Genomic DNA, 7,858 nt, shown 5'->3' with positions numbered 1-7,858 from the left:
CAAAAGATTCAAGATAATCTAAAGAGCATGACTGAGAGATATAAGCGTGTGGCTGATAAGAGACGTGTGCTTGGTCCGGACCTGAATGTTGGTGATCTGGTGTGGTTGTCTACCAAGAATATCAAATTGAAGGTTCCCTCCTGGAAGTTGGGTCCTAGGTTTATTGGGCCTTACAAAATCCTGTCTGTCATCAATCCTGTTGCATACCATCTTGATCTTCCTCAGACTTGGAAGATCCATAATGTTTTTCATAACTCCTTATTGAAACCTTATGTTCAACCCATTGTACCCTCGCCTTTGCCTCCTCCTCCGATTATGGTTGATGGGAATCTTGAATTTCAGGTCTCTAGGATTGTGGATTCTCGTCTTGTCCGCGGTTCTCTTCAGTACCTTGTTCACTGGGAGGGGTATGGTCCTGAGGAGAGGATGTGGGTCTCAGTGACGGACATTAAAGCCTCTCGTCTCATCAAGGCTTTCCATAGGTCCCATCCTGAGAAGGTGGGTTCTGAGTGTCCGGAGTCCACTCGTAGAGGGAGGGGTACTGTCACAACCAGACAGCTGAGAAGCTCTGACAGAGGCCTTTCAGAACCTCCCCCTTGAGTTCTGTGTTGTGGTATTCAGCTCCTCCTCTCATTAGCATCTCTCAGCTGTTATGTGTTGGACTAATTGTTTCCCTTTAAATTCTTTCCCAGAATGCTTTTCTGGGCGGCTTATATTTCTTCCTGGAGTATGTGTGCTTGCCCATCTGGTTCTCCTCTCCTCCACAAAGTTAAGTGTTACACTGTTATCTGTTATTTTCTGTTTGCTGGATCCCAGGTGACCCTGACTCCCTCCGTGTCTGGTGTAGGGAGCCGGTGGTCGTGTCCCCTCACTAATGTAGGGTGCTCAGGGCTTTATAGTCAAGGTTCGTGGATATGCATACCTCCACCATTTGGATCTATGCATAGGCTGAGCAGCCAGGGAAAGTGCCAGGTCTTCTACAGGGGTCTCCCTTTCGTTCCTTAGCTTTTGGATCCAGCGAGACATTCATGCATGTTGTTTTGCCTTGTTACCTGTACACATTCCGTGACAGGTGTAGAACACTGTGCCTGTATAGCGGTGTAGAACACTGTGCCTGTATAGCGGTGTAGAACACTGTGCCTGTATAGCGGTGTAGAACACTGTGCCTGTATAGCGGTGTAGAACACTGTGCCTGCATAGCGGTGTAGAACACTGTGCCTGTATAGTGGTGTAGAAAACTGTGCCTGTATAGTGGTGTAGAAAACTGTGCCTGTATAGTGGTGTAGAACACTGTGCCTGTATAGCGGTGTAGAACACTGTGCCTGTATAGCGGTGTAGAACACTGTGCCAGTATAGTGGTATAGAGCACTGTGCCTGTATAGTGGTGTAGAACACTGTGCCTGTATAGTGGTGTAGAACACTGTGCCTGTATACAGTCATGTGAAAAAATTAGGACACCCTTTGAAAGCATGTGGTTTTTTGTAACATTTTTAATAAAAGGTTATTTCATCTCCGTTCCAACAATACAGAGAGATTAAAGTAATCCAACTAAACAAAGAAAACTGAAGAAAAGTCTTTTCAAGATCTTCTGTAAATGTCATTCTACAAAAATGCCTATTCTAACTGAGGAAAAAGATAGGACACCCTCACATGTATTCCCTCTTAAATTGGCTCAGATCTCACACAGGTATATCACACCAGGTGCACATAATTAGTAGATCGTTACTCTGCATGTTGAATGAGGCTTGCCCTATTTAAACCTCAGACATTTAGTTTGGTGTGCTCCTGACTGTTGAAGTGAGAGTGAGCACCATGGTGAGAGCAAAAGAGCTGTCAGAGGACTTCAGAAAAAAGATTGTAGCAGCCTATGAGTCTGGGAAGGGATTTAAAAAGATCTCAAAAGATTTTGAAATCAGCCATTCCACTGTCCGGAAGATAGTCTACAAGTGGAGGGCTTTCAAAACAACTGCCAACATGCCCAGGACTGGTCGCCCCAGCAAGTTCACCCCAAGAGCAGACCGCAAGATGCTAAAAGAGGTCTCCAAAAACCCTAAAGTGTCATCTCGAGAACTACAGCAGGCTCTGGCTACTGTTGATGTAGAAGTACATGCCTCTACAATCAGAAAGAGACTGTACAAGTTTAACTTGCATGGGAGGTGTGCAAGGAGGAAACCTTTGCTTTCCAAGAGAAACATCGAGGCCAGACTGACATTTGCCAGAGATAAAGTTGACAAAGACCAGGACTTCTGGAATAATGTTCTTTGGACAGATGAGTCCAAAATTGAAATATTTGGACACAACAGCAGAGGACATGTTTGGCGTAAACCAAACACAGCATTCCAAGAAAAGAACCTCATACCAACTGTGAAGCATGGAGGTGGAAGTGTCATGGTTTGGGGCTGCTTTGCTGCAGCAGGACCGGGTCAGCTCACCATCATAGAATCCACGATGAATTCTACTGTGTATCAGAAGGTGCTTGAAGAACATGTGAGACCATCAGTTAGAAAATTAAAGCTGAAGCGGAACTGGACCATGCAACATGACAATGACCCAAAACATACTAGTAAATCAACTAAAGATTGGCTGAAAAAGAAGAAATGGAGAGTCCTGGAATGGCCAAGTCAAAGTCCAGATTTGAATCCCATTGAGATGCTGTGGGGTGACTTGAAAAGGGCTGAACGTGCAAGAAACCCCTCAAACATCTCACAGCTGAAAAAGTTCTGCATTGAGGAGTGGGGTAAAATTTCCTCAGACCGATGTCGAAGACTGGTAGATGGCTACAAGAACCGTCTCACTGCAGTTATTTCAGCCAAAGGAGGTAACACTCGCTATTAGGGGCAAGGGTGTCCTATCTTTTTCCTCAGTTAGAATAGGCATTTTTGTAGAATGACATTTACAGAAGATCTTGAAAAGACTTTTCTTCAGTTTTCTTTGTTTAGTCGGATTACTTTAATCTCTCTGTATTGTTGAAACGGAGATGAAATAACCTTTTATTAAAAATGTTACAAAAAACCACATGCTTTCAATGGGTGTCCTAATTTTTTCACATGACTGTATGTCACGGACGGTGTACAGGAAACAAGACAAAGCAACATGCATATATGACTGAGTGGATCCAAAGCTAAGGAACCAAAAGGGAGACCCCTGCACAAGACCTAGCACTTTCCCTTGCTGCTCAGCCTATGCAAAGATCCGAAAGGTGGAAGGTTGCATATCCACGTACCTCGACTATATAACCCCTGAACACCCTACAATAGTGAGGGGACACGACCACCGACTCCCTACACCAGACACGGAGGGAGTCAGGGTCACCTGGGATCCAGCAAACAGAAAATAACAGATAAATGTTCAGCACTTAACTTTGTAGCAGACTGGAAAACAAGATCAGCATGCACACACACTCCAGGAAGTAGTATAAGCCGCCCAGTAATGCATTATGGGGCGGAATTTAAAGGGATGCAATCAGTCCAACTCCATGACAGCTGAGAGAGGCTAACGAGATGAGGAACTGAACAGCACAACAAAGAGAACTCAAGGAGGAGGTTCTGAAAGGCCTCTGTCAGAGCTTCTCAGCTGTCTGGTTGTGACAGTACCCCTCCCTCTACGAGTGGACTCCGGACACTCAGAGCCCACCTTCTCAGGATGGGACCTATGGAAAGCCCTGATGAGACGAGAGGCCTTAATGTCCGTCACTGGGACCCACATCCTCTCCTCAGGACCATAACCCTCCCAATGAACAAGGTACTGAAGAGAACCGCGGACAAGACGAGAATCCACAATCCTAGAGACCTGAAATTCAAGATTCCCATCAACCATAATCGGAGGAGGAGGGTACAATGGGTTGAACATAAGGTTTCAATAAGGACTTATGAAAAACATTATGGATCTTCCAAGTCTGAGGAAGATCAAGACGGTATGCAACAGGATTGATGACAGACAGGATTTTGTAAGGCCCAATAAACCTAGGACCCAACTTCCAGGAGGGAACCTTCAATTTGATATTCTTGGTAGACAACCACACCAGATCACCAACATTCAGGTCCGGACCAAGCACACGTCTCTTATCAGCCACACGCTTATATCTCTCAGTCATGCTCTTTAGATTATCTTGAATCTTTTGCCAAATAGATGACAAAGACGAGGAGAATCTGTCCTCATCAGGTAAACCAGAAGACCCCTCTCCCGAGAAAGTCCCAAACTGTGGATGAAACCCATATGCACCAAAAAATGGTGACTTATCAGAGGACTCCTGACGACGGTTATTTAAAGCAAACTCAGCAAGGGACAAAAAAGAACACCAATCCTCTTGATTCTCCGCCACAAAACAGCGCAGATATGTCTCCAGATTCTGATTGACGCGCTCTGTCTGGCCATTCGACTGCGGGTGGAAAGCAGAAGAGAATGACAACCGAACCCCCAAGCGAGAACAGAAAGCCTTCCAGAATCTGGAAACAAACTGCGTACCCTTATCAGAGACTATGTCTGAAGGAATACCGTGCAATTTGACAATGTGATCAATAAATGCCTGCGCCAGCGTCTTAGCATTGGGCAAACCAGGAAAAGGGATGAAATGCACCATTTTGCTAAAACGGTCCACGACCACCAGAATCACAGTCTTCCCCGAGGAACGAGGCAGGTCCGTTATAAAGTCCATGGACAGATGTGTCCAAGGACGGGAAGGAATGGGTAAGGGAAGGAGAGGACCTGATGGCCGTGAATGAGGGACTTTGGCACGAGCGCAAGTTTCGCAGGCTGCCACAAAACCCTCAACCGACTTACGAAGCGCAGGCCACCAGAATCTCAGAGCGATGAGATCCAGTGTGGCTCTTGCCCCCGGGTGCCCAGCAAGGACCGTATCGTGGTGTTCCTTAAAAATCTTGTGTCTTAAAGCGAGAGGCACAAACAACCTCCCAGGAGGACAAAGATCAGGAGCCTCTGACTGGGCTGCCTGCACCTCTGCCTCCAATTCAGAAAAGAGAGCAGAGACCACCACACCTTCAGCCAAAATGGGACCCGGGTCTTCAAAATTCCCGCCTCCCGGAAAACAACGTGACAGGGCATCTGCCTTCACATTCTTAACTCCAGGGTGGAACGTGACCACAAAATTAAACCTAGAAAAGAACAAAGACCATCTGGCCTGTCTCGGGTTCAGACGCTTGGCTGACTCCAAGTAGGCCAGATTTTTATGGTCAGTAAATACGGTAATAGGGTGTCTGGCTCCCTCTAGCCAATGGCGCCATTCCTCAAAAGCCAACTTGATGGCCAACAATTCCCTATCTCCCACATCGTAATTTCTCTCTGCGGAGGAGAGTTTTTTCGAGAAAAAGGCACACGGTCGCCATTTGGCAGGAGAGGAACCCTGAGACAAGACCGCCCCCACACCCACCTCAGAAGCATCAACCTCAACTATGAAGGGTAAAGAAATATCAGGTTGCACCAAGATTGGAGCGGAAGCAAAACTCTCCTTGATATTAGAAAAAGCCTAACGCGCCTCTACTGACCAAGAAGAAAAATCTACCCCCTTTCTGGTCATATCAGTGAGTGGTTTAACAATAGAGGAATAATTCAAAATAAACTTCCTGTAATAATTGGCAAAGCCCAAAAACCGCATCAGCGCCTTCTGATTCTCAGGAAGCTCCCACTCAAGCACAGCGCGGACCTTCTCGGGGTCCATGCGAAAACCAGAAGCGGAGAGAAGGAACCCCAGAAATTGAATTTCTGGAACCGCAAACACACATTTTTCCAGTTTCGCATATAATTTATTCTCCCGCAGGATGAGCAAGACTTGACGTAAATGTTCCTTATGAGTTTTGAAATCAGGAGAAAAAATCAAAATGTCATCCAAATACACTAATACAAATTTTCCCATCAAATGATAAAAAATGCTGTTCACGAAATGCTGAAAAACGGCTGGGGCATTCATCAAACCAAAAGGCATAACCAAATTCTCAAAATGGCCCTCAGGGGTATTGAAGGCTGTCTTCCATTCGTCTCCTTCTCTGACCCTGACCAGGTTGTATGCCCCTCTTAGATCTAATTTGGAAAAGACTTTAGCCCCAACAACCTGGTTAAACAGGTCAGGGATCAGAGGAAGCGGATAAGGGTCACGAATAGTGATACTGTTCAGCTCCCTGAAATCCAGACAAGGTCTTAAAGAACCATCTTTTTTCTTAACAAAGAAAAAACCAGCGGCAACAGGTGACTTCGAGGGTCGTATGTGTCCCTTTCTCAGACTCTCAGAGATATAAGCACGCATAGCGATCCTCTCAGGTTGGGAAAGATTGTATAAACGAGATTTAGGCAGTTTAGCGCCTGGGATGAGATTAATAGGGCAATCGTACTCCCTGTGCGGGGGCAAATCCTGAAATCCACTCTCAGAGAAGACATCCGAAAATTCTGAGAGAAAAGATGGTACATTCTTAGTAGCAACCTCAGAAACAGATGTCGTGAGGCAATTCTCTCTGCAAAAGTCACTACAACCATTTATTTGCCTCGCCTGCCAATCAATGGTGGGGTTATGTTTAGTGAGCCAGGGTAGCCTCAACACTAGAGGAGTAGGCAAACCGCTAAGGACGAAACATGACACATCCTCAACATGAGCATCACTCACAATTAAACGGATATTGTGAACTATGCCCTTTAATGATTTCTGAGAAAGTGGAGCGGAATCAATAGCGAAAACAGGAATATCCTTTCCCAAAGTGCGCACCTGGAAACCATGAGTTATCGCAAATTGATTATCAATGAGATTGACCGCTGCTCCACTATCCACAAAAATCTCACAAAAAATGTTCTTGCTCTCTAGCTCCACCCTAGCCGGCAGGACAAAACGGGAACTACAACCAAACGGAAAAACTTCAATTTCCGCCTCAACCCTGCCAATAGTAACAGACGGAACATTTTTAAAAGATTTTTTCCTGTTTGTTTCTTTATTACTCCCAGAAAACTGCCGGAATCTCCTAGAGGGACAGATATTTGCCAAATGATTTATACCTCCACAACAAAAACAAACCCTCCCATGCGAGCTGAATCTTCTATTGTCAGAAGCAATCAACCCCAGCTGCATGGGCTCCTGCTCAGAAGGGGCTGACAGCGACTGAGACCCCTGCGCACAGAATGGGACCGCTGCACTGTCCTGGGACTGAGTATGACAGGAAGGGGACATCTCTCCTCTCTCTCTAAGACGCCTGTCAATACGAACTGCCTGAGACATAGCAGAGTCCAAAGAAATAGGCCTCTCATGAAAGGCAAATGCATCTTTCAATCCCTCTGAAAGACCATGGCAAAATTGACTTCGGAGTGCAGCATCATTCCAACCAGTATCAACTGCTCATCTCCGATATTCTGAGCAGTATATTTCTGCGGATTGTTTACCTGGCATAATAGACGTAGTCTAGACTCAGCCAGAGCAATACGATCCGGATCATCATATATCTGACCCAGGGCTAAAAAGAATTCATCCACTGAACGGAGAGGCCGTGCCCCCTCCGGCAGCGAAAAGGCCCAGGACTGAGCGTTACCCCTGAGCAGCGATATAATGATCCCCACCCTCCGTTCCTCATCACCAGAGGAGTGGGGAAGAAGGCGAAAATGGAGTTTGCAAGCCTCTCTAAAACGCACAAAATTCTCACTACCCCCGGAGAACGTATCCGGGAGCGAGATCTTAGGCTCAGAACAAACTCCATGAACGCAAGCTGAACCGGTCACTTGAAGCTGAGAAAAAGTCTTACGGAGATCAGCTACTTCCAATGAAAGACCCTGGAAACGTTCAGCCAAAAGTGAAACCGGATCCATGCTTGAGACAGTTTTAGGCGGCTTATAATGTCACGGACGGTGTACAGGAAACAAGCAAAGCACT

The sequence above is a fragment of the Bufo gargarizans genome, unplaced genomic scaffold, assembly GCF_014858855.1.
Source record: "Bufo gargarizans isolate SCDJY-AF-19 unplaced genomic scaffold, ASM1485885v1 fragScaff_scaffold_295_pilon, whole genome shotgun sequence".
Taxonomy (NCBI): Eukaryota; Metazoa; Chordata; class Amphibia; order Anura; family Bufonidae; genus Bufo; species Bufo gargarizans.
This window is presented reverse-complemented; position numbering follows the sequence as displayed.